Here is a 24,947-nt window from a genome sequence, read left to right on the forward strand (position 1 = left end):
GGATACAGACTGGATCTGGTGGCTACGGTGACCTCGGAATAAGGGATTTCTTTAAAAGACTTTTTTTTTCATATAAGATTTTATCCAACTTTTCAGATAGAGGCATGAGAAAGAGATTGCCTTGATTGGGCTTTTGGTTATTATAGGCACTCTCTGCGTTTGACCACTTCGTGTTTATTTAGCCGGATGGGAAGGCAGCGCTTTCTTGTACGTGACGGGATGCAAATTCTTGAAGGCTCTCTTTAGTGACGGGTCCAAACAAAGATCTCATCTGCTCCTCTAGCCCTATCGGCGACTCGTGCACTTCGAGCCTTCTAAAGTGACGGCGCAAGTTGCTGACTGCTGACTGCGTTGGTGGTATAGTGGTGAGCATAGCTGCCTTCCAAGCAGTTGGAGAAAGCAGTGCGCATGTCCTTTGGCTCGGGCTGACGTCGAAGCAGAACTCCCTCTGTGACCTGTGCCTCCACCCAAAACTTTTGGATGGAATAATTTCGGATGGACCCATCATTAGCTGAAGTCGCATAACACTTGCAACACTACCCGTAGCAGGGGTCATTGTTTGGACTCTTTTTTTTTTTTTTTTTTTTTTTTTTAATGCGCTTTAAACAAAAAGTATTGTGTCAATGCAACTGAACAACATTTATTAGGAACACAGTGCGTCAAAAAGCAAAATGACAGTTAAAGGCATTTCGTTATTGAACTCTTTGATGACATCATTCAGCTAAGTTCAGTTTAAATAGTATCTGTGCAATAATTTGCAATCAAGTCAACGATATCGCTGTACATGAAGTGTCCCCAGCTCCGCCTGCCAGAAGCGACAGAGGGAAGAAACCAAAACTCGATCGGTGAAAGGATGGAGAAAAAACCCGGTGAGAAACCAGGCTCAATCGGGGAGACAGTTCTCCCCTTGTCAGACGAAACAGGTAGATCAGCTCCAGGCTGCAGGAATGTCAGACTGTGCAGAAGAATCATCTGTTTCCTGTGGTCTTGTCCAGGTGGTCTTTACAGGGGATTTGTATCTGCGGCTCATCTAGTTGTCACGGTCTCCGCTGTGTTTCTGGGCCATAGAGGTCCTTTCTAGGTGTTGATTCACCATCTTCTCTGTATACGGACTGGATCCGGGTGACTGAAGCGGATACAGACTGGATCTGGTGGCTACGGTGACCTCGGAATAAGGGATTTCTTTAAAAGACTTTTTTTTTCATATAAGATTTTATCCAACTTTTCAGATAGAGGCATGAGAAAGAGATTGCCTTGATTGGGCTTTTGGTTATTATAGGCACTCTCTGCGTTTGACCACTTCGTGTTTATTTAGCCGGATGGGAAGGCAGCGCTTTCTTGTACGTGACGGGATGCAAATTCTTGAAGGCTCTCTTTAGTGACGGGTCCAAACAAAGATCTCATCTGCTCCTCTAGCCCTATCGGCGACTCGTGCACTTCGAGCCTTCTTAGTGACGGCGCAAGTTGCTGACTGCGTTGGTGGTATAGTGGTGAGCATAGCTGCCTTCCAAGCGGTTGACACGGATTCGATTCCCGGCCAACGCATATCCTTTGGCTCGGGCTGACGTCGAAGCAGAACTCCCTCTGTGACCTGTGCCTCCACCCAAAACTTTTGGATGGAATAATTTCGGATGGACCCATCATTAGCTGAAGTCGCATAACACTTGCAACACTACCGGTAGCAGGGGTCATTGTTTGGACTCTTTTTTTTTTTTTTTTTTTTTTTTATTGCGCTTTAAACAAAAAGTATTGTGTCAATGCAACTGAACAACATTTATTAGGAACACAGTGCGTCAATAAAGCTACTGTCTTCCGCCTGCGTTGGTGGTATAGTGGTGAGCATAGCTGCCTTCCAAGCAGTTGACACGGATTCGATTCCCGGCCAACGCATATCCTTTGGCTCGGGCTGACGTCGAAGCAGAACTCCTTCTGTGACCTGCGACTCCAACCAAACATTTTGGATGGATCATTCGGAAGACGAAAAGAACCAGCTCTCCCCGTCGGGGAATCGAACCCCGGTCTTCCGCGTGACAGGCGGAGATACTGTCCACTATACTAACGAGGAGCCGTGCATGCTGCCGTTTCTCCCCCAACTGACGGCACTGCACTGACATAACTAAACAATGCATGGCTTCTTCTGACGCAGACCCAGCCCTAGCACCGTAAAATTTCTGATGGACCCATCATTAGCTGAAGTCGCATAACACTTGGAACACTACCCGTAGCAGGGGTCATTGTTTGGACTCTTTTTTTTTGTTTTGTTTTTTTTTAAATTGCGCTTTAAACAGAAAGTATTGCGTCAATGCAACTGAACAACATTAATTAGGAACACAGTGCGTCAAAAAGCAAAATGACAGTTAAAGGCATTTCGTTATTGAACTCTTTGATGACATCATTCAGCTAAGTTCAGTTTAAATAGTATCTGTGCAATAATTTGCAATCAAGTCAACGATATCGCTGTACATGAAGTGTCCCCAGCTCCGCCTGCCAGAAGCGACAGAGGGAAGAAACCAAAACTCGATCGGTGAAAGGATGGAGAAAAAACCCGGTGAGAAACCAGGCTCAATCGGGGAGACAGTTCTCCCCTTGTCAGACGAAACAGGTAGATCAGCTCCAGGCTGCAGGAATGTCAGACTGTGCAGAAGAATCATCTGTTTCCTGTGGTCTTGTCCAGGTGGTCTTTACAGGGGATTTGTATCTGCGGCTCATCTAGTTGTCACGGTCTCCGCTGTGTTTCTGGGCCATAGAGGTCCTTTCTAGGTGTTGATCCACCATCTTCTCTGTATACGGACTGGATCCGGGTGACTGAAGCGGATACAGACTGGATCTGGTGGCTACGGTGACCTCGGAATAAGGGATTTCTTTAAAAGACTTTTTTTTTCATATAAGATTTTATCCAACTTTTCAGATAGAGGCATGAGAAAGAGATTGCCTTGATTGGGCTTTTGGTTATTATAGGCACTCTCTGCGTTTGACCACTTCGTGTTTATTTAGCCGGATGGGAAGGCAGCGCTTTCTTGTACGTGACGGGATGCAAATTCTTGAAGGCTCTCTTTAGTGACGGGTCCAAACAAAGATCTCATCTGCTCCTCTAGCCCTATCGGCGACTCGTGCACTTCGAGCCTTCTTAGTGACGGCGCAAGTTGCTGACTGCTGACTGCGTTGGTGGTATAGTGGTGAGCATAGCTGCCTTCCAAGCAGTTGACACGGATTCGATTCCCGGCCAACGCATATCCTTTGGCTCGGGCTGACGTCGAAGCAGAACTCCCTCTGTGACCTGTGCCTCCACCCAAAACTTTTGGATGGAATAATTTCGGATGGACCCATCATTAGCTGAAGTCGCATAACACTTGCAACACTACCGGTAGCAGGGGTCATTGTTTGGACTCTTTTTTTTTTTTTTTTTTTTTTTTTTATTGCGCTTTAAACAAAAAGTATTGTGTCAATGCAACTGAACAACATTTATTAGGAACACAGTGCGTCAATAAAGCTACTGTCTTCCGCCTGCGTTGGTGGTATAGTGGTGAGCATAGCTGCCTTCCAAGCAGTTGACCCGGGTTCGATTCCCGGCCAACGCATGTCCTTTGGCTCGGGCTGACGTCGAAGCAGAACTCCTTCTGTGACCTGCGACTCCAACCAAACATTTTGGATGGATCATTCGGAAGACGAAAAGAACCAGCTCTCCCCGTCGGGGAATCAAACCCCGGTCTTCCGCGTGACAGGCGGAGATACTGTCCACTATACTAACGAGGAGCCGTGCATGCTGCCGTTTCTCCCCCAACTGACGGCACTGCACTGACATAACTAAACAATGCATGGCTTCTTCTGACGCAGACCCAGCCCTAGCACCGTAAAATTTCTGATGGACCCATCATTAGCTGAAGTCGCATAACACTTGGAACACTACCCGTAGCAGGGGTCATTGTTTGGACTCTTTTTTTTTGTTTTGTTTTTTTTTAAATTGCGCTTTAAACAGAAAGTATTGCGTCAATGCAACTGAACAACATTAATTAGGAACACAGTGCGTCAAAAAGCAAAATGACAGTTAAAGGCATTTCGTTATTGAACTCTTTGATGACATCATTCAGCTAAGTTCAGTTTAAATAGTATCTGTGCAATAATTTGCAATCAAGTCAACGATATCGCTGTACATGAAGTGTCCCCAGCTCCGCCTGCCAGAAGCGACAGAGGGAAGAAACCAAAACTCGATCGGTGAAAGGATGGAGAAAAAACCCGGTGAGAAACCAGGCTCAATCGGGGAGACAGTTCTCCCCTTGTCAGACGAAACAGGTAGATCAGCTCCAGGCTGCAGGAATGTCAGACTGTGCAGAAGAATCATCTGTTTCCTGTGGTCTTGTCCAGGTGGTCTTTACAGGGGATTTGTATCTGCGGCTCATCTAGTTGTCACGGTCTCCGCTGTGTTTCTGGGCCATAGAGGTCCTTTCTAGGTGTTGATCCACCATCTTCTCTGTATACGGACTGGATCCGGGTGACTGAAGCGGATACAGACTGGATCTGGTGGCTACGGTGACCTCGGAATAAGGGATTTCTTTAAAAGACTTTTTTTTTCATATAAGATTTTATCCAACTTTTCAGATAGAGGCATGAGAAAGAGATTGCCTTGATTGGGCTTTTGGTTATTATAGGCACTCTCTGCGTTTGACCACTTCGTGTTTATTTAGCCGGATGGGAAGGCAGCGCTTTCTTGTACGTGACGGGATGCAAATTCTTGAAGGCTCTCTTTAGTGACGGGTCCAAACAAAGATCTCATCTGCTCCTCTAGCCCTATCGGCGACTCGTGCACTTCGAGCCTTCTAAAGTGACGGCGCAAGTTGCTGACTGCTGACTGCGTTGGTGGTATAGTGGTGAGCATAGCTGCCTTCCAAGCAGTTGGAGAAAGCAGTGCGCATGTCCTTTGGCTCGGGCTGACGTCGAAGCAGAACTCCCTCTGTGACCTGTGCCTCCACCCAAAACTTTTGGATGGAATAATTTCGGATGGACCCATCATTAGCTGAAGTCGCATAACACTTGCAACACTACCCGTAGCAGGGGTCATTGTTTGGACTCTTTTTTTTTTTTTTTTTTTTTTTTTTAATGCGCTTTAAACAAAAAGTATTGTGTCAATGCAACTGAACAACATTTATTAGGAACACAGTGCGTCAAAAAGCAAAATGACAGTTAAAGGCATTTCGTTATTGAACTCTTTGATGACATCATTCAGCTAAGTTCAGTTTAAATAGTATCTGTGCAATAATTTGCAATCAAGTCAACGATATCGCTGTACATGAAGTGTCCCCAGCTCCGCCTGCCAGAAGCGACAGAGGGAAGAAACCAAAACTCGATCGGTGAAAGGATGGAGAAAAAACCCGGTGAGAAACCAGGCTCAATCGGGGAGACAGTTCTCCCCTTGTCAGACGAAACAGGTAGATCAGCTCCAGGCTGCAGGAATGTCAGACTGTGCAGAAGAATCATCTGTTTCCTGTGGTCTTGTCCAGGTGGTCTTTACAGGGGATTTGTATCTGCGGCTCATCTAGTTGTCACGGTCTCCGCTGTGTTTCTGGGCCATAGAGGTCCTTTCTAGGTGTTGATTCACCATCTTCTCTGTATACGGACTGGATCCGGGTGACTGAAGCGGATACAGACTGGATCTGGTGGCTACGGTGACCTCGGAATAAGGGATTTCTTTAAAAGACTTTTTTTTTCATATAAGATTTTATCCAACTTTTCAGATAGAGGCATGAGAAAGAGATTGCCTTGATTGGGCTTTTGGTTATTATAGGCACTCTCTGCGTTTGACCACTTCGTGTTTATTTAGCCGGATGGGAAGGCAGCGCTTTCTTGTACGTGACGGGATGCAAATTCTTGAAGGCTCTCTTTAGTGACGGGTCCAAACAAAGATCTCATCTGCTCCTCTAGCCCTATCGGCGACTCGTGCACTTCGAGCCTTCTTAGTGACGGCGCAAGTTGCTGACTGCGTTGGTGGTATAGTGGTGAGCATAGCTGCCTTCCAAGCGGTTGACACGGATTCGATTCCCGGCCAACGCATATCCTTTGGCTCGGGCTGACGTCGAAGCAGAACTCCCTCTGTGACCTGTGCCTCCACCCAAAACTTTTGGATGGAATAATTTCGGATGGACCCATCATTAGCTGAAGTCGCATAACACTTGCAACACTACCGGTAGCAGGGGTCATTGTTTGGACTCTTTTTTTTTTTTTTTTTTTTTTTTATTGCGCTTTAAACAAAAAGTATTGTGTCAATGCAACTGAACAACATTTATTAGGAACACAGTGCGTCAATAAAGCTACTGTCTTCCGCCTGCGTTGGTGGTATAGTGGTGAGCATAGCTGCCTTCCAAGCAGTTGACACGGATTCGATTCCCGGCCAACGCATATCCTTTGGCTCGGGCTGACGTCGAAGCAGAACTCCTTCTGTGACCTGCGACTCCAACCAAACATTTTGGATGGATCATTCGGAAGACGAAAAGAACCAGCTCTCCCCGTCGGGGAATCGAACCCCGGTCTTCCGCGTGACAGGCGGAGATACTGTCCACTATACTAACGAGGAGCCGTGCATGCTGCCGTTTCTCCCCCAACTGACGGCACTGCACTGACATAACTAAACAATGCATGGCTTCTTCTGACGCAGACCCAGCCCTAGCACCGTAAAATTTCTGATGGACCCATCATTAGCTGAAGTCGCATAACACTTGGAACACTACCCGTAGCAGGGGTCATTGTTTGGACTCTTTTTTTTTGTTTTGTTTTTTTTTAAATTGCGCTTTAAACAGAAAGTATTGCGTCAATGCAACTGAACAACATTAATTAGGAACACAGTGCGTCAAAAAGCAAAATGACAGTTAAAGGCATTTCGTTATTGAACTCTTTGATGACATCATTCAGCTAAGTTCAGTTTAAATAGTATCTGTGCAATAATTTGCAATCAAGTCAACGATATCGCTGTACATGAAGTGTCCCCAGCTCCGCCTGCCAGAAGCGACAGAGGGAAGAAACCAAAACTCGATCGGTGAAAGGATGGAGAAAAAACCCGGTGAGAAACCAGGCTCAATCGGGGAGACAGTTCTCCCCTTGTCAGACGAAACAGGTAGATCAGCTCCAGGCTGCAGGAATGTCAGACTGTGCAGAAGAATCATCTGTTTCCTGTGGTCTTGTCCAGGTGGTCTTTACAGGGGATTTGTATCTGCGGCTCATCTAGTTGTCACGGTCTCCGCTGTGTTTCTGGGCCATAGAGGTCCTTTCTAGGTGTTGATCCACCATCTTCTCTGTATACGGACTGGATCCGGGTGACTGAAGCGGATACAGACTGGATCTGGTGGCTACGGTGACCTCGGAATAAGGGATTTCTTTAAAAGACTTTTTTTTTCATATAAGATTTTATCCAACTTTTCAGATAGAGGCATGAGAAAGAGATTGCCTTGATTGGGCTTTTGGTTATTATAGGCACTCTCTGCGTTTGACCACTTCGTGTTTATTTAGCCGGATGGGAAGGCAGCGCTTTCTTGTACGTGACGGGATGCAAATTCTTGAAGGCTCTCTTTAGTGACGGGTCCAAACAAAGATCTCATCTGCTCCTCTAGCCCTATCGGCGACTCGTGCACTTCGAGCCTTCTTAGTGACGGCGCAAGTTGCTGACTGCTGACTGCGTTGGTGGTATAGTGGTGAGCATAGCTGCCTTCCAAGCAGTTGACACGGATTCGATTCCCGGCCAACGCATATCCTTTGGCTCGGGCTGACGTCGAAGCAGAACTCCCTCTGTGACCTGTGCCTCCACCCAAAACTTTTGGATGGAATAATTTCGGATGGACCCATCATTAGCTGAAGTCGCATAACACTTGCAACACTACCGGTAGCAGGGGTCATTGTTTGGACTCTTTTTTTTTTTTTTTTTTTTTTTTTTATTGCGCTTTAAACAAAAAGTATTGTGTCAATGCAACTGAACAACATTTATTAGGAACACAGTGCGTCAATAAAGCTACTGTCTTCCGCCTGCGTTGGTGGTATAGTGGTGAGCATAGCTGCCTTCCAAGCAGTTGACCCGGGTTCGATTCCCGGCCAACGCATGTCCTTTGGCTCGGGCTGACGTCGAAGCAGAACTCCTTCTGTGACCTGCGACTCCAACCAAACATTTTGGATGGATCATTCGGAAGACGAAAAGAACCAGCTCTCCCCGTCGGGGAATCAAACCCCGGTCTTCCGCGTGACAGGCGGAGATACTGTCCACTATACTAACGAGGAGCCGTGCATGCTGCCGTTTCTCCCCCAACTGACGGCACTGCACTGACATAACTAAACAATGCATGGCTTCTTCTGACGCAGACCCAGCCCTAGCACCGTAAAATTTCTGATGGACCCATCATTAGCTGAAGTCGCATAACACTTGGAACACTACCCGTAGCAGGGGTCATTGTTTGGACTCTTTTTTTTTGTTTTGTTTTTTTTTAAATTGCGCTTTAAACAGAAAGTATTGCGTCAATGCAACTGAACAACATTAATTAGGAACACAGTGCGTCAAAAAGCAAAATGACAGTTAAAGGCATTTCGTTATTGAACTCTTTGATGACATCATTCAGCTAAGTTCAGTTTAAATAGTATCTGTGCAATAATTTGCAATCAAGTCAACGATATCGCTGTACATGAAGTGTCCCCAGCTCCGCCTGCCAGAAGCGACAGAGGGAAGAAACCAAAACTCGATCGGTGAAAGGATGGAGAAAAAACCCGGTGAGAAACCAGGCTCAATCGGGGAGACAGTTCTCCCCTTGTCAGACGAAACAGGTAGATCAGCTCCAGGCTGCAGGAATGTCAGACTGTGCAGAAGAATCATCTGTTTCCTGTGGTCTTGTCCAGGTGGTCTTTACAGGGGATTTGTATCTGCGGCTCATCTAGTTGTCACGGTCTCCGCTGTGTTTCTGGGCCATAGAGGTCCTTTCTAGGTGTTGATCCACCATCTTCTCTGTATACGGACTGGATCCGGGTGACTGAAGCGGATACAGACTGGATCTGGTGGCTACGGTGACCTCGGAATAAGGGATTTCTTTAAAAGACTTTTTTTTTCATATAAGATTTTATCCAACTTTTCAGATAGAGGCATGAGAAAGAGATTGCCTTGATTGGGCTTTTGGTTATTATAGGCACTCTCTGCGTTTGACCACTTCGTGTTTATTTAGCCGGATGGGAAGGCAGCGCTTTCTTGTACGTGACGGGATGCAAATTCTTGAAGGCTCTCTTTAGTGACGGGTCCAAACAAAGATCTCATCTGCTCCTCTAGCCCTATCGGCGACTCGTGCACTTCGAGCCTTCTTAGTGACGGCGCAAGTTGCTGACTGCTGACTGCGTTGGTGGTATAGTGGTGAGCATAGCTGCCTTCCAAGCGGTTGACACGGATTCGATTCCCGGCCAACGCATATCCTTTGGCTCGGGCTGACGTCGAAGCAGAACTCCCTCTGTGACCTGTGCCTCCACCCAAAACTTTTGGATGGAATAATTTCGGATGGACCCATCATTAGCTGAAGTCGCATAACACTTGCAACACTACCGGTAGCAGGGGTCATTGTTTGGACTCTTTTTTTTTTTTATTTTTTTTTTTATTGCGCTTTAAACAAAAAGTATTGTGTCAATGCAACTGAACAACATTTATTAGGAACACAGTGCGTCAATAAAGCTACTGTCTTCCGCCTGCGTTGGTGGTATAGTGGTGAGCATAGCTGCCTTCCAAGCAGTTGACACGGATTCGATTCCCGGCCAACGCATATCCTTTGGCTCGGGCTGACGTCGAAGCAGAACTCCTTCTGTGACCTGCGACTCCAACCAAACATTTTGGATGGATCATTCGGAAGACGAAAAGAACCAGCTCTCCCCGTCGGGGAATCGAACCCCGGTCTTCCGCGTGACAGGCGGAGATACTGTCCACTATACTAACGAGGAGCCGTGCATGCTGCCGTTTCTCCCCCAACTGACGGCACTGCACTGACATAACTAAACAATGCATGGCTTCTTCTGACGCAGACCCAGCCCTAGCACCGTAAAATTTCTGATGGACCCATCATTAGCTGAAGTCGCATAACACTTGGAACACTACCCGTAGCAGGGGTCATTGTTTGGACTCTTTTTTTTTGTTTTGTTTTTTTTTAAATTGCGCTTTAAACAGAAAGTATTGCGTCAATGCAACTGAACAACATTAATTAGGAACACAGTGCGTCAAAAAGCAAAATGACAGTTAAAGGCATTTCGTTATTGAACTCTTTGATGACATCATTCAGCTAAGTTCAGTTTAAATAGTATCTGTGCAATAATTTGCAATCAAGTCAACGATATCGCTGTACATGAAGTGTCCCCAGCTCCGCCTGCCAGAAGCGACAGAGGGAAGAAACCAAAACTCGATCGGTGAAAGGATGGAGAAAAAACCCGGTGAGAAACCAGGCTCAATCGGGGAGACAGTTCTCCCCTTGTCAGACGAAACAGGTAGATCAGCTCCAGGCTGCAGGAATGTCAGACTGTGCAGAAGAATCATCTGTTTCCTGTGGTCTTGTCCAGGTGGTCTTTACAGGGGATTTGTATCTGCGGCTCATCTAGTTGTCACGGTCTCCGCTGTGTTTCTGGGCCATAGAGGTCCTTTCTAGGTGTTGATCCACCATCTTCTCTGTATACGGACTGGATCCGGGTGACTGAAGCGGATACAGACTGGATCTGGTGGCTACGGTGACCTCGGAATAAGGGATTTCTTTAAAAGACTTTTTTTTTCATATAAGATTTTATCCAACTTTTCAGATAGAGGCATGAGAAAGAGATTGCCTTGATTGGGCTTTTGGTTATTATAGGCACTCTCTGCGTTTGACCACTTCGTGTTTATTTAGCCGGATGGGAAGGCAGCGCTTTCTTGTACGTGACGGGATGCAAATTCTTGAAGGCTCTCTTTAGTGACGGGTCCAAACAAAGATCTCATCTGCTCCTCTAGCCCTATCGGCGACTCGTGCACTTCGAGCCTTCTTAGTGACGGCGCAAGTTGCTGACTGCTGACTGCGTTGGTGGTATAGTGGTGAGCATAGCTGCCTTCCAAGCAGTTGACACGGATTCGATTCCCGGCCAACGCATATCCTTTGGCTCGGGCTGACGTCGAAGCAGAACTCCCTCTGTGACCTGTGCCTCCACCCAAAACTTTTGGATGGAATAATTTCGGATGGACCCATCATTAGCTGAAGTCGCATAACACTTGCAACACTACCGGTAGCAGGGGTCATTGTTTGGACTCTTTTTTTTTTTTTTTTTTTTTTTTTTATTGCGCTTTAAACAAAAAGTATTGTGTCAATGCAACTGAACAACATTTATTAGGAACACAGTGCGTCAATAAAGCTACTGTCTTCCGCCTGCGTTGGTGGTATAGTGGTGAGCATAGCTGCCTTCCAAGCAGTTGACCCGGGTTCGATTCCCGGCCAACGCATGTCCTTTGGCTCGGGCTGACGTCGAAGCAGAACTCCTTCTGTGACCTGCGACTCCAACCAAACATTTTGGATGGATCATTCGGAAGACGAAAAGAACCAGCTCTCCCCGTCGGGGAATCGAACCCCGGTCTTCCGCGTGACAGGCGGAGATACTGTCCACTATACTAACGAGGAGCCGTGCATGCTGCCGTTTCTCCCCCAACTGACGGCACTGCACTGACATAACTAAACAATGCATGGCTTCTTCTGACGCAGACCCAGCCCTAGCACCGTAAAATTTCTGATGGACCCATCATTAGCTGAAGTCGCATAACACTTGGAACACTACCCGTAGCAGGGGTCATTGTTTGGACTCTTTTTTTTTGTTTTGTTTTTTTTTAAATTGCGCTTTAAACAGAAAGTATTGCGTCAATGCAACTGAACAACATTAATTAGGAACACAGTGCGTCAAAAAGCAAAATGACAGTTAAAGGCATTTCGTTATTGAACTCTTTGATGACATCATTCAGCTAAGTTCAGTTTAAATAGTATCTGTGCAATAATTTGCAATCAAGTCAACGATATCGCTGTACATGAAGTGTCCCCAGCTCCGCCTGCCAGAAGCGACAGAGGGAAGAAACCAAAACTCGATCGGTGAAAGGATGGAGAAAAAACCCGGTGAGAAACCAGGCTCAATCGGGGAGACAGTTCTCCCCTTGTCAGACGAAACAGGTAGATCAGCTCCAGGCTGCAGGAATGTCAGACTGTGCAGAAGAATCATCTGTTTCCTGTGGTCTTGTCCAGGTGGTCTTTACAGGGGATTTGTATCTGCGGCTCATCTAGTTGTCACGGTCTCCGCTGTGTTTCTGGGCCATAGAGGTCCTTTCTAGGTGTTGATCCACCATCTTCTCTGTATACGGACTGGATCCGGGTGACTGAAGCGGATACAGACTGGATCTGGTGGCTACGGTGACCTCGGAATAAGGGATTTCTTTAAAAGACTTTTTTTTTCATATAAGATTTTATCCAACTTTTCAGATAGAGGCATGAGAAAGAGATTGCCTTGATTGGGCTTTTGGTTATTATAGGCACTCTCTGCGTTTGACCACTTCGTGTTTATTTAGCCGGATGGGAAGGCAGCGCTTTCTTGTACGTGACGGGATGCAAATTCTTGAAGGCTCTCTTTAGTGACGGGTCCAAACAAAGATCTCATCTGCTCCTCTAGCCCTATCGGCGACTCGTGCACTTCGAGCCTTCTTAGTGACGGCGCAAGTTGCTGACTGCTGACTGCGTTGGTGGTATAGTGGTGAGCATAGCTGCCTCCCAAGCAGTTGACACGGATTCGATTCCCGGCCAACGCATATCCTTTGGCTCGGGCTGACGTCGAAGCAGAACTCCCTCTGTGACCTGTGCCTCCACCCAAAACTTTTGGATGGAATAATTTCGGATGGACCCATCATTAGCTGAAGTCGCATAACACTTGCAACACTACCGGTAGCAGGGGTCATTGTTTGGACTCTTTTTTTTTATTTTTTATTTTTTTTATTGCGCTTTAAACAAAAAGTATTGTGTCAATGCAACTGAACAACATTTATTAGGAACACAGTGCGTCAATAAAGCTACTGTCTTCCGCCTGCGTTGGTGGTATAGTGGTGAGCATAGCTGCCTTCCAAGCAGTTGACCCGGGTTCGATGCCCGGCCAACGCATGTCCTTTGGCTCGGGCTGACGTCGAAGCAGAACTCCTTCTGTGACCTGCGACTCCAACCAAACATTTTGGATGGATCATTCGGAAGACGAAAAGAACCAGCTCTCCCCGTCGGGGAATCGAACCCCGGTCTTCCGCGTGACAGGCGGAGATACTGTCCACTGTACTAACGAGGAGCCGTGCATGCTGCCGTTTCTCCCCCAACTGACGGCACTGCACTGACATAACTAAACAATGCATGGCTTCTTCTGACGCAGACCCAGCCCTAGCACCGTAAAATTTCTGATGGACCCATCATTAGCTGAAGTCGCATAACACTTGGAACACTACCCGTAGCAGGGGTCATTGTTTGGACTCTTTTTTTTTGTTTTGTTTTTTTTTTAATTGCGCTTTAAACAGAAAGTATTGCGTCAATGCAACTGAACAACATTAATTAGGAACACAGTTCGTCAAAAAGCAAAATGACAGTTAAAGGCATTTCGTTATTGAACTCTTTGATGACATCATTCAGCTAAGTTCAGTTTAAATAGTATCTGTGCAATAATTTGCAATCAAGTCAACGATATCGCTGTACATGAAGTGTCCCCAGCTCCGCCTGCCAGAAGCGACAGAGGGAAGAAACCAAAACTCGATCGGTGAAAGGATGGAGAAAAAACCCGGTGAGAAACCAGGCTCAATCGGGGAGACAGTTCTCCCCTTGTCAGACGAAACAGGTAGATCAGCTCCAGGCTGCAGGAATGTCAGACTGTGCAGAAGAATCATCTGTTTCCTGTGGTCTTGTCCAGGTGGTCTTTACAGGGGATTTGTATCTGCGGCTCATCTAGTTGTCACGGTCTCCGCTGTGTTTCTGGGCCATAGAGGTCCTTTCTAGGTGTTGATCCACCATCTTCTCTGTATACGGACTGGATCCGGGTGACTGAAGCGGATACAGACTGGATCTGGTGGCTACGGTGACCTCGGAATAAGGGATTTCTTTAAAAGACTCTTTTTTTTCATATAAGATTTTATCCAACTTTTCAGATAGAGGCATGAGAAAGAGATTGCCTTGATTGGGCTTTTGGTTATTATAGGCACTCTCTGCGTTTGACCACTTCGTGTTTATTTAGCCGGATGGGAAGGCAGCGCTTTCTTGTACGTGACGGGATGCAAATTCTTGAAGGCTCTCTTTATTGACGGGTCCAAACAAAGATCTCATCTGCTCCTCTAGCCCTATCGGCGACTCGTGCACTTCGAGCCTTCTTAGTGACGGCGCAAGTTGCTGACTGCTGACTGCGTTAGTGGTATAGTGGTGAGCATAGCTGCCTTCCAAGCAGTTGACACGGATTCGATTCCCGGCCAACGCATATCCTTTGGCTCGGGCTGACGTCGAAGCAGAACTCCCTCTGTGACCTGTGCCTCCACCCAAAACTTTTGGATGGAATAATTTCGGATGGACCCATCATTAGCTGAAGTCGCATAACACTTGCAACACTACCGGTAGCAGGGGTCATTGTTTGGACTCTTTTTTTTTTTTTATTTTTTTTATTGCGCTTTAAACAAAAAGTATTGTGTCAATGCAACTGAACAACAATTATTAGGAACACAGTGCGTCAATAAAGCTACTGTCTTCCGCCTGCGTTGGTGGTATAGTGGTGAGCATAGCTGCCTTCCAAGCAGTTGACCCGGGTTCGATTCCCGGCCAACGCATGTCCTTTGGCTCGGGCTGACGTCGAAGCAGAACTCCTTCTGTGACCTGCGACTCCAACCAAACATTTTGGATGGATCATTCGGAAGACGAAAAGAACCAGCTCTCCCCGTCGGGGAATCGAACCCCTGTCTTCCGCGTGACAGGCGGAGATACTGTCCACTATACTAACGAGGAGCAGTGAATTCTGCCGTTTCTCCCCCAACTGACGGCACTGCACTGACATAACTAAACAATGCATGGCTTCTTCTGACGCAGACCCAGCCCTAGCACCGTAAAATTTCTGATGGACCCATCATTAGCTGAAGTCGCATAACACTTGGAACACTACCCGTAGCAGGGGTCATTGTTTGGACTCTTTTTTTTTTTTTTTTTTTTTTAAATTGCGCTTTAAACAGAAAGTATTGCGTCAATGCAACTGAACAACATTAATTAGGAACACAGTGCGTCAAAAAGCAAAATGACAGTTAAAGGCATTTCGTTATTGAACTCTTTGATGACATCATTCAGCTAAGTTCAGTTTAAATAGTATCTGTGCAATAATTTGCAATCAAGTCAACGATATCGCTGTACATGAAGTGTCCCCAGCTCCGCCTGCCAGAAGCGACAGAGGGAAGAAACCAAAACTCGATCGGTGAAAGGATGGAGAAAAAACCCGGTGAGAAACCAGGCTCAATCGGGGAGACAGTTCTCCCCTTGTCAGACGAAACAGGTAGATCAGCTCCAGGCTGCAGGAATGTCAGACTGTGCAGAAGAATCATCTGTTTCCTGTGGTCTTGTCCAGGTGGTCTTTACAGGGGATTTGTATCTGCGGCTCATCTAGTTGTCACGGTCTCCGCTGTGTTTCTGGGCCATAGAGGTCCTTTCTAGGTGTTGATCCACCATCTTCTCTGTATACGGACTGGATCCGGGTGACTGAAGCGGATACAGACTGGATCTGGTGGCTACGGTGACCTCGGAATAAGGGATTTCTTTAAAAGACTTTTTTTTTTCATATAAGATTTTATCCAACTTTTCAGATAGAGGCATGAGAAAGAGATTGCCTTGATTGGGCTTTTGGTTATTATAGGCACTCTCTGCGTTTGACCACTTCGTGTTTATTTAGCCGGATGGGAAGGCAGCGCTTTCTTGTACGTGACGGGATGCAAATTCTTGAAGGCTCTCTTTAGTGACGGGTCCAAACAAAGATCTCATCTGCTCCTCTAGCCCTATCGGCGACTCGTGCACTTCGAGCCTTCTTAGTGACGGCGCAAGTTGCTGACTGCTGACTGCGTTGGTGGTATAGTGGTGAGCATAGCTGCCTTCCAAGCAGTTGGAGAAAGCAGTGCGCATGTCCTTTGGCTCGGGCTGACGTCGAAGCAGAACTCCCTCTGTGACCTGTGCCTCCACCCAAAACTTTTGGATGGAATAATTTCGGATGGACCCATCATTAGCTGAAGTCGCATAACACTTGCAACACTACCCGTAGCAGGGGTCATTGTTTGGACTCTTTTTTTTTTTTTTTTTTTTTTTAATTGCGCTTTAAACAAAAAGTATTGTGTCAATGCAACTGAACAACATTTATTAGGAACACAGTGCGTCAAAAAGCAAAATGACAGTTAAAGGCATTTCGTTATTGAACTCTTTGATGACATCATTCAGCTAAGTTCAGTTTAAATAGTATCTGTGCAATAATTCGCAATCAAGTCAACGATATCGCTGTACATGAAGTGTCCCCAGCTCCGCCTGCCAGAAGCGACAGAGGCAAGAAACCAAAACTCGATCGGTGAAAGGATGGAGAAAAAACCCGGTGAGAAACCAGGCTCAATCGGGGAGACAGTTCTCCCCTTGTCAGACGAAACAGGTAGATCAGCTCCAGGCTGCAGGAATGTCAGACTGTGCAGAAGAATCATCTGTTTCCTGTGGTCTTGTCCAGGTGGTCTTTACAGGGGATTTGTATCTGCGGCTCATCTAGTTGTCACGGTCTCCGCTGTGTTTCTGGGCCATAGAGGTCCTTTCTAGGTGTTGATCCACCATCTTCTCTGTATACGGACTGGATCCGGGTGACTGAAGCGGATACAGACTGGATCTGGTGGCTACGGTGACCTCGGAATAAGGGATTTCTTTAAAAGACTTTTTTTTTCATATAAGATTTTATCCAACTTTTCAGATAGAGGCATGAGAAAGAGATTGCCTTGATTGGGCTTTTGGTTATTATAGGCATGCTCTGCGTTTGACCACTTCGTGTTTATTTAGCCGGATGGGAAGGCAGCGCTTTCTTGTACGTGACGGGATGCAAATTCTTGAAGGCTCTCTTTAGTGACGGGTCCAAACAAAGATCTCATCTGCTCCTCTAGCCCTATCGGCGACTCGTGCACTTCGAGCCTTCTTAGTGACGGCGCAAGTTGCTGACTGCTGACTGCGTTGGTGGTATAGTGGTGAGCATAGCTGCCTTCCAAGCAGTTGACACGGATTCGATTCCCGGCCAACGCATATCCTTTGGCTCGGGCTGACGTCGAAGCAGAACTCCCTCTGTGACCTGTGCCTCCACCCAAAACTTTTGGATGGAATAATTTCGGATGGACCCATCATTAGCTGAAGTCGCATAACACTTGCAACACTACCGGTAGCAGGGGTCATTGTTTGGACTCTTTTTTTTTTTTTTTTTTTTTTTTATTGCGCTTTAAACAAAAAGTATTGTGTCAATGCAACTGAACAACATTTATTAGGAACACAGTGCGTCAATAAAGCTACTGTCTTCCGCCTGCGTTGGTGGTATAGTGGTGAGCATAGCTGCCTTCCAAACAGTTGACCCGGGTTCGATTCCCGGCCAACGCATGTCCTTTGGCTCGGGCTGACGTCGAAGCAGAACTCCTTCTGTGACCTGCGACTCCAACCAAACATTTTGGATGGATCATTCGGAAGACGAAAAGAACCAGCTCTCCCCGTCGGGGAATCGAACCCCGGTCTTCCGCGTGACAGGCGGAGATACTGTCCACTATACTAACGAGGAGCCGTGCATGCTGCCGTTTCTCCCCCAACTGACGGCACTGCACTGACATAACTAAACAATGCATGGCTTCTTCTGACGCAGACCCAGCCCTAGCACTGTAAAATTTCTGATGGACCCATCATTAGCTGAAGTCGCATAACACTTGGAACACTACCCGTAGCAGGGGTCATTGTTTGGACTCTTTTTTTTTGTTTTGTTTTTTTTTAAATTGCGCTTTAAACAGAAAGTATTGCGTCAATGCAACTGAACAACATTAATTAGGAACACAGTGCGTCAAAAAGCAAAATGACAGTTAAAGGCATTTCGTTATTGAACTCTTTGATGACATCATTCAGCTAAGTTCAGTTTAAATAGTATCTGTGCAATAATTTGCAATCAAGTCAACGATATCGCTGTACATGAAGTGTCCCCAGCTCCGCCTGCCAGAAGCGACAGAGGGAAGAAACCAAAACTCGATCGGTGAAAGGATGGAGAAAAAACCCGGTGAGAAACCAGGCTCAATCGGGGAGACAGTTCTCCCCTTGTCAGACGAAACAGGTAGATCAGCTCCAGGCTGCAGGAATGTCAGACTGTGCAGAAGAATCATCTGTTTCCTGTGGTCTTGTCCAGGTGGTCTTTACAGGGGATTTGTATCTGCGGCTCATCTAGTTGTCACGGTCTCCGCTGTGTTTCTGGGCCATAGAGGTCCTTTCTAGGTGTTGATCCACCATCTTCTCTGTATACGGACTGGATCCGGGTGACTGAAGCGGATACAGACTGGATCTGGTGGCTACGGTGACCTCGGAATAAGGGATTTCTTTAAAAGACTTTTTTTTTTCATATAAGATTTTATCCAACTTTTCAGATAGAGGCATGAGAAAGAGATTGCCTTGATTGGGCTTTTGGTTATTATAGGCACTCTCTGCGTTTGACCACTTCGTGTTTATTTAGCCGGATGGGAAGGCAGCGCTTTCTTGTACGTGACGGGATGCAAATTCTTGAAGGCTCTCTTTAGTGACGGGTCCAAACAAAGATCTCATCTGCTCCTCTAGCCCTATCGGCGACTCGTGCACTTCGAGCCTTCTTAGTGAGGCGCAAGTTGCTGACTGCTGACTGCGTTGGTGGTATAGTGGTGAGCATAGCTGCCTTCCAAGCAGTTGGAGAAAGCAGTGCGCATGTCCTTTGGCTCGGGCTGACGTCGAAGCAGAACTCCCTCTGTGACCTGTGCCTCCACCCAAAACTTTTGGATGGAATAATTTCGGATGGACCCATCATTAGCTGAAGTCGCATAACACTTGGAACACTACCCGTAGCAGGGGTCATTGTTTGGACTCTTTTTTTTTTTTTTTTTTTTTTTTAAATTGCGCTTTAAACAGAAAGTATTGCGTCAATGCAACTGAACAACATTAATTAGGAACACAGTGCGTCAAAAAGCAAAATGACAGTTAAAGGCATTTCGTTATTGAACTCTTTGATGACATCATTCAGCTAAGTTCAGTTTAAATAGTATCTGTGCAATAATTTGCAATCAAGTCAACGATATCGCTGTACATGAAGTGTCCCCAGCTCCGCCTGCCAGAAGCGACAGAGGGAAGAAACCAAAACTCGATCGGTGAAAGGATGGAGAAAAAACCCGGTGAGAAACCAGGCTCAATCGGGGAGACAGTTCTCCCCTTGTCAGACGAAACAGGTAGATCAGCTCCAGGCTGCAGGAATGTCAGACTGTGCAGAAGAATCATCTGTTTCCTGTGGTCTTGTCCAGGTGGTCTTTACAGGGGATTTGTATCTGCGGCTCATCTAGTTGTCACGGTCTCCGCTGTGTTTCTGGGCCATAGAGGTCCTTTCTAGGTGTTGATCCACCATCTTCTCTGTATACGGACTGGATCCGGGTGACTGAAGCGGATACAGACTGGATCTGGTGGCTACGGTGACCTCGGAATAAGGGATTTCTTTAAAAGACTTTTTTTTTTCATATAAGATTTTATCCAACTTTTCAGATAGAGGCATGAGAAAGAGATTGCCTTGATTGGGCTTTTGGTTATTATAGGCACTCTCTGCGTTTGACCACTTCGTGTTTATTTAGCCGGATGGGAAGGCAGCGCTTTCTTGTACGTGACGGGATGCAAATTCTTGAAGGCTCTCTTTAGTGACGGGTCCAAACAAAGATCTCATCTGCTCCTCTAGCCCTATCGGCGACTCGTGCACTTCGAGCCTTCTTAGTGACGGCGCAAGTTGCTGACTGCTGACTGCGTTGGTGGTATAGTGGTGAGCATAGCTGCCTTCCAAGCAGTTGACACGGATTCGATTCCCGGCCAACGCATATCCTTTGGCTCGGGCTGACGTCGAAGCAGAACTCCCTCTGTGACCTGTGCCTCCACCCAAAACTTTTGGATGGAATAATTTCGGATGGACCCATCATTAGCTGAAGTCGCATAACACTTGCAACACTACCGGTAGCAGGGGTCATTGTTTGGACTCTTTTTTTTTTTTTTTTTTTTTTTATTGCGCTTTAAACAAAAAGTATTGTGTCAATGCAACTGAACAACATTTATTAGGAACACAGTGCGTCAATAAAGCTACTGTCTTCCGCCTGCGTTGGTGGTATAGTGGTGAGCATAGCTGCCTTCCAAGCAGTTGACCCGGGTTCGATTCCCGGCCAACGCATGTCCTTTGGCTCGGGCTGACGTCGAACAGAACTCCTTCTGTGACCTGCGACTCCAACCAAACATTTTGGATGGATCATTCGGAAGACGAAAAGAACCAGCTCTCCCCGTCGGGGAATCGAACCCCGGTCTTCCGCGTGACAGGCGGAGATACTGTCCACTATACTAACGAGGAGCCGTGCATGCTGCCGTTTCTCCCCCAACTGACGGCACTGCACTGACATAACTAAACAATGCATGGCTTCTTCTGACGCAGACCCAGCCCTAGCACCGTAAAATTTCTGATGGACCCATCATTAGCTGAAGTCGCATAACACTTGGAACACTACCCGTAGCAGGGGTCATTGTTTGGACTCTTTTTTTTTGTTTTGTTTTTTTTTAAATTGCGCTTTAAACAGAAAGTATTGCGTCAATGCAACTGAACAACATTAATTAGGAACACAGTGCGTCAAAAAGCAAAATGACAGTTAAAGGCATTTCGTTATTGAACTCTTTGATGACATCATTCAGCTAAGTTCAGTTTAAATAGTATCTGTGCAATAATTTGCAATCAAGTCAACGATATCGCTGTACATGAAGTGTCCCCAGCTCCGCCTGCCAGAAGCGACAGAGGGAAGAAACCAAAACTCGATCGGTGAAAGGATGGAGAAAAAACCCGGTGAGAAACCAGGCTCAATCGGGGAGACAGTTCTCCCCTTGTCAGACGAAACAGGTAGATCAGCTCCAGGCTGCAGGAATGTCAGACTGTGCAGAAGAATCATCTGTTTCCTGTGGTCTTGTCCAGGTGGTCTTTACAGGGGATTTGTATCTGCGGCTCATCTAGTTGTCACGGTCTCCGCTGTGTTTCTGGGCCATAGAGGTCCTTTCTAGGTGTTGATCCACCATCTTCTCTGTATACGGACTGGATCCGGGTGACTGAAGCGGATACAGACTGGATCTGGTGGCTACGGTGACCTCGGAATAAGGGATTTCTTTAAAAGACTTTTTTTTTCATATAAGATTTTATCCAACTTTTCAGATAGAGGCATGAGAAAGAGATTGCCTTGATTGGGCTTTTGGTTATTATAGGCACTCTCTGCGTTTGACCACTTCGTGTTTATTTAGCCGGATGGGAAGGCAGCGCTTTCTTGTACGTGACGGGATGCAAATTCTTGAAGGCTCTCTTTAGTGACGGGTCCAAACAAAGATCTCATCTGCTCCTCTAGCCCTATCGGCGACTCGTGCACTTCGAGCCTTCTTAGTGACGGCGCAAGTTGCTGACTGCTGACTGCGTTGGTGGTATAGTGGTGAGCATAGCTGCCTTCCAAGCAGTTGACACGGATTCGATTCCCGGCCAACGCATATCCTTTGGCTCGGGCTGACGTCGAAGCAGAACTCCCTCTGTGACCTGTGCCTCCACCCAAAACTTTTGGATGGAATAATTTCGGATGGACCCATCATTAGCTGAAGTCGCATAACACTTGCAACACTACCGGTAGCAGGGGTCATTGTTTGGACTCTTTTTTTTTTTTTTTTTTTTTTTTATTGCGCTTTAAACAAAAAGTATTGTGTCAATGCAACTGAACAACATTTATTAGGAACACAGTGCGTCAATAAAGCTACTGTCTTCCGCCTGCGTTGGTGGTATAGTGGTGAGCATAGCTGCCTTCCAAGCAGTTGACCCGGGTTCGATTCCCGGCCAACGCATGTCCTTTGGCTCGGGCTGACGTCGAAGCAGAACTCCTTCTGTGACCTGCGACTCCAACCAAACATTTTGGATGGATCATTCGGAAGACGAAAAGAACCAGCTCTCCCCGTCGGGGAATCGAACCCCGGTCTTCCGCGTGACAGGCGGAGATACTGTCCACTATACTAACGAGGAGCCGTGCATGCTGCCGTTTCTCCCCCAACTGACGGCACTGCACTGACATAACTAAACAATGCATGGCTTCTTCTGACGCAGACCCAGCCCTAGCACCGTAAAATTTCTGATGGACCCATCATTAGCTGAAGTCGCATAACACTTGGAACACTACCCGTAGCAGGGGTCATTGTTTGGACTCTTTTTTTTTGTTTTGTTTTTTTTTAAATTGCGCTTTAAACAGAAAGTATTGCGTCAATGCAACTGAACAACATTAATTAGGAACACAGTTCGTCAAAAAGCAAAATGACAGTTAAAGGCATTTCGTTATTGAACTCTTTGATGACATCATTCAGCTAAGTTCAGTTTAAATAGTATCTGTGCAATAATTTGCAATCAAGTCAACGATATCGCTGTACATGAAGTGTCCCCAGCTCCGCCTGCCAGAAGCGACAGAGGGAAGAAACCAAAACTCGATCGGTGAAAGGATGGAGAAAAAACCCGGTGAGAAACCAGGCTCAATCGGGGAGACAGTTCTCCCCTTGTCAGACGAAACAGGTAGATCAGCTCCAGGCTGCAGGAATGTCAGACTGTGCAGAAGAATCATCTGTTTCCTGTGGTCTTGTCCAGGTGGTCTTTACAGGGGATTTGTATCTGCGGCTCATCTAGTTGTCACGGTCTCCGCTGTGTTTCTGGGCCATAGAGGTCCTTTCTAGGTGTTGATCCACCATCTTCTCTGTATACGGACTGGATCCGGGTGACTGAAGCGGATACAGACTGGATCTGGTGGCTACGGTGACCTCGGAATAAGGGATTTCTTTAAAAGACTCTTTTTTTTCATATAAGATTTTATCCAACTTTTCAGATAGAGGCATGAGAAAGAGATTGCCTTGATTGGGCTTTTGGTTATTATAGGCACTCTCTGCGTTTGACCACTTCGTGTTTATTTAGCCGGATGGGAAGGCAGCGCTTTCTTGTATGTGACGGGATGCAAATTCTTGAAGGCTCTCTTTAGTGACGGGTCCAAACAAAGATCTCATCTGCTCCTCTAGCCCTATCGGCGACTCGTGCACTTCGAGCCTTCTTAGTGACGGCGCAAGTTGCTGACTGCTGACTGCGTTGGTGGTATAGTGGTGAGCATAGCTGCCTTCCAAGCAGTTGACACGGATTCGATTCACGGCCAACGCATATCCTTTGGCTCGGGCTGACGTCGAAGCAGAACTCCCTCTGTGACCTGTGCCTCCACCCAAAACTTTTGGATGGAATAATTTCGGATGGACCCATCATTAGCTGAAGTCGCATAACACTTGCAACACTACCGGTAGCAGGGGTCATTGTTTGGACTCTTTTTTTTTTTTATTTTTTTTATTGCGCTTTAAACAAAAAGTATTGTGTCAATGCAACTGAACAACATTAATTAGGAACACAGTGCGTCAAAAAGCAAAATGACAGTTAAAGGCATTTCGTTATTGAACTCTTTGATGACATCATTCAGCTAAGTTCAGTTTAAATAGTATCTGTGCAATAATTTGCAATCAAGTCAACGATATCGCTGTACATGAAGTGTCCCCAGCTCCGCCTGCCAGAAGCGACAGAGGGAAGAAACCAAAACTCGATCGGTGAAAGGATGGAGAAAAAACCCGGTGAGAAACCAGGCTCAATCGGGGAGACAGTTCTCCCCTTGTCAGACGAAACAGGTAGATCAGCTCCAGGCTGCAGGAATGTCAGACTGTGCAGAAGAATCATCTGTTTCCTGTGGTCTTGTCCAGGTGGTCTTTACAGGGGATTTGTATCTGCGGCTCATCTAGTTGTCACGGTCTCCGCTGTGTTTCTGGGCCATAGAGGTCCTTTCTAGGTGTTGATCCACCATCTTCTCTGTATACGGACTGGATCCGGGTGACTGAAGCGGATACAGACTGGATCTGGTGGCTACGGTGACCTCGGAATAAGGGATTTCTTTAAAAGACTTATTTTTTCATATAAGATTTTATCCAACTTTTCAGATAGAGGCATGAGAAAGAGATTGCCTTGATTGGGCTTTTGGTTATTATAGGCACTCTCTGCGTTTGACCACTTCGTGTTTATTTAGCCGGATGGGAAGGCAGCGCTTTCTTGTACGTGACGGGATGCAAATTCTTGAAGGCTCTCTTTAGTGACGGGTCCAAACAAAGATCTCATCTGCTCCTCTAGCCCTATCGGCGACTCGTGCACTTCGAGCCTTCTTAGTGACGGCGCAAGTTGCTGACTGCTGACTGCGTTGGTGGTATAGTGGTGAGCATAGCTGCCTTCCAAGCAGTTGGAGAAAGCAGTGCGCATGTCCTTTGGCTCGGGCTGACGTCGAAGCAGAACTCCCTCTGTGACCTGTGCCTCCACCCAAAACTTTTGGATGGAATAATTTCGGATGGACCCATCATTAGCTGAAGTCGCATAACACTTGGAACACTACCCGTAGCAGGGGTCATTGTTTGGACTCTTTTTTTTTTTTTTTTTTTTTTTAAATTGCGCTTTAAACAGAAAGTATTGCGTCAATGCAACTGAACAACATTAATTAGGAACACAGTGCGTCAAAAAGCAAAATGACAGTTAAAGGCATTTCGTTATTGAACTCTTTGATGACATCATTCAGCTAAGTTCAGTTTAAATAGTATCTG

The 24,947-nt window shown here is 46.4% G+C and overlaps 9 non-coding genes across 9 annotated transcripts; 1 reads left to right on the forward strand and 8 right to left on the reverse strand.

Moving 5' to 3' along the window:
• Positions 1–1,993: 1,993 nt before the first annotated feature.
• trnad-guc (transfer RNA aspartic acid (anticodon GUC)) lies at positions 1,994–2,065 on the reverse strand. Its single transcript has one exon. It is a non-coding gene; the product is annotated as a tRNA-Asp (tRNA).
• Positions 2,066–6,493: 4,428 nt separating this feature from the next.
• Positions 6,494–6,565, reverse strand: trnad-guc (transfer RNA aspartic acid (anticodon GUC)). Its single transcript has one exon. It is a non-coding gene; the product is annotated as a tRNA-Asp (tRNA).
• Positions 6,566–9,867: 3,302 nt separating this feature from the next.
• trnad-guc (transfer RNA aspartic acid (anticodon GUC)) lies at positions 9,868–9,939 on the reverse strand. Its single transcript has one exon. It is a non-coding gene; the product is annotated as a tRNA-Asp (tRNA).
• Positions 9,940–11,555: 1,616 nt separating this feature from the next.
• On the reverse strand, positions 11,556–11,627 carry trnad-guc (transfer RNA aspartic acid (anticodon GUC)). The gene has a single exon. It is a non-coding gene; the product is annotated as a tRNA-Asp (tRNA).
• A 1,094-nt stretch (positions 11,628–12,721) lies between these two features.
• On the forward strand, positions 12,722–12,793 carry trnag-ccc (transfer RNA glycine (anticodon CCC)). Its single transcript has one exon. It is a non-coding gene; the product is annotated as a tRNA-Gly (tRNA).
• Positions 12,794–13,242: 449 nt separating this feature from the next.
• Positions 13,243–13,314, reverse strand: trnad-guc (transfer RNA aspartic acid (anticodon GUC)). Its single transcript has one exon. It is a non-coding gene; the product is annotated as a tRNA-Asp (tRNA).
• A 4,428-nt stretch (positions 13,315–17,742) lies between these two features.
• Positions 17,743–17,814, reverse strand: trnad-guc (transfer RNA aspartic acid (anticodon GUC)). The gene has a single exon. It is a non-coding gene; the product is annotated as a tRNA-Asp (tRNA).
• A 2,745-nt stretch (positions 17,815–20,559) lies between these two features.
• Positions 20,560–20,631, reverse strand: trnad-guc (transfer RNA aspartic acid (anticodon GUC)). The gene has a single exon. It is a non-coding gene; the product is annotated as a tRNA-Asp (tRNA).
• A 1,614-nt stretch (positions 20,632–22,245) lies between these two features.
• On the reverse strand, positions 22,246–22,317 carry trnad-guc (transfer RNA aspartic acid (anticodon GUC)). Its single transcript has one exon. It is a non-coding gene; the product is annotated as a tRNA-Asp (tRNA).
• Positions 22,318–24,947: the final 2,630 nt, after the last annotated feature.

The sequence above is a fragment of the Carassius gibelio genome, chromosome B19 (genome assembly GCF_023724105.1).
Source record: "Carassius gibelio isolate Cgi1373 ecotype wild population from Czech Republic chromosome B19, carGib1.2-hapl.c, whole genome shotgun sequence".
Lineage (NCBI taxonomy): Eukaryota > Metazoa > Chordata > Actinopteri > Cypriniformes > Cyprinidae > Carassius > Carassius gibelio.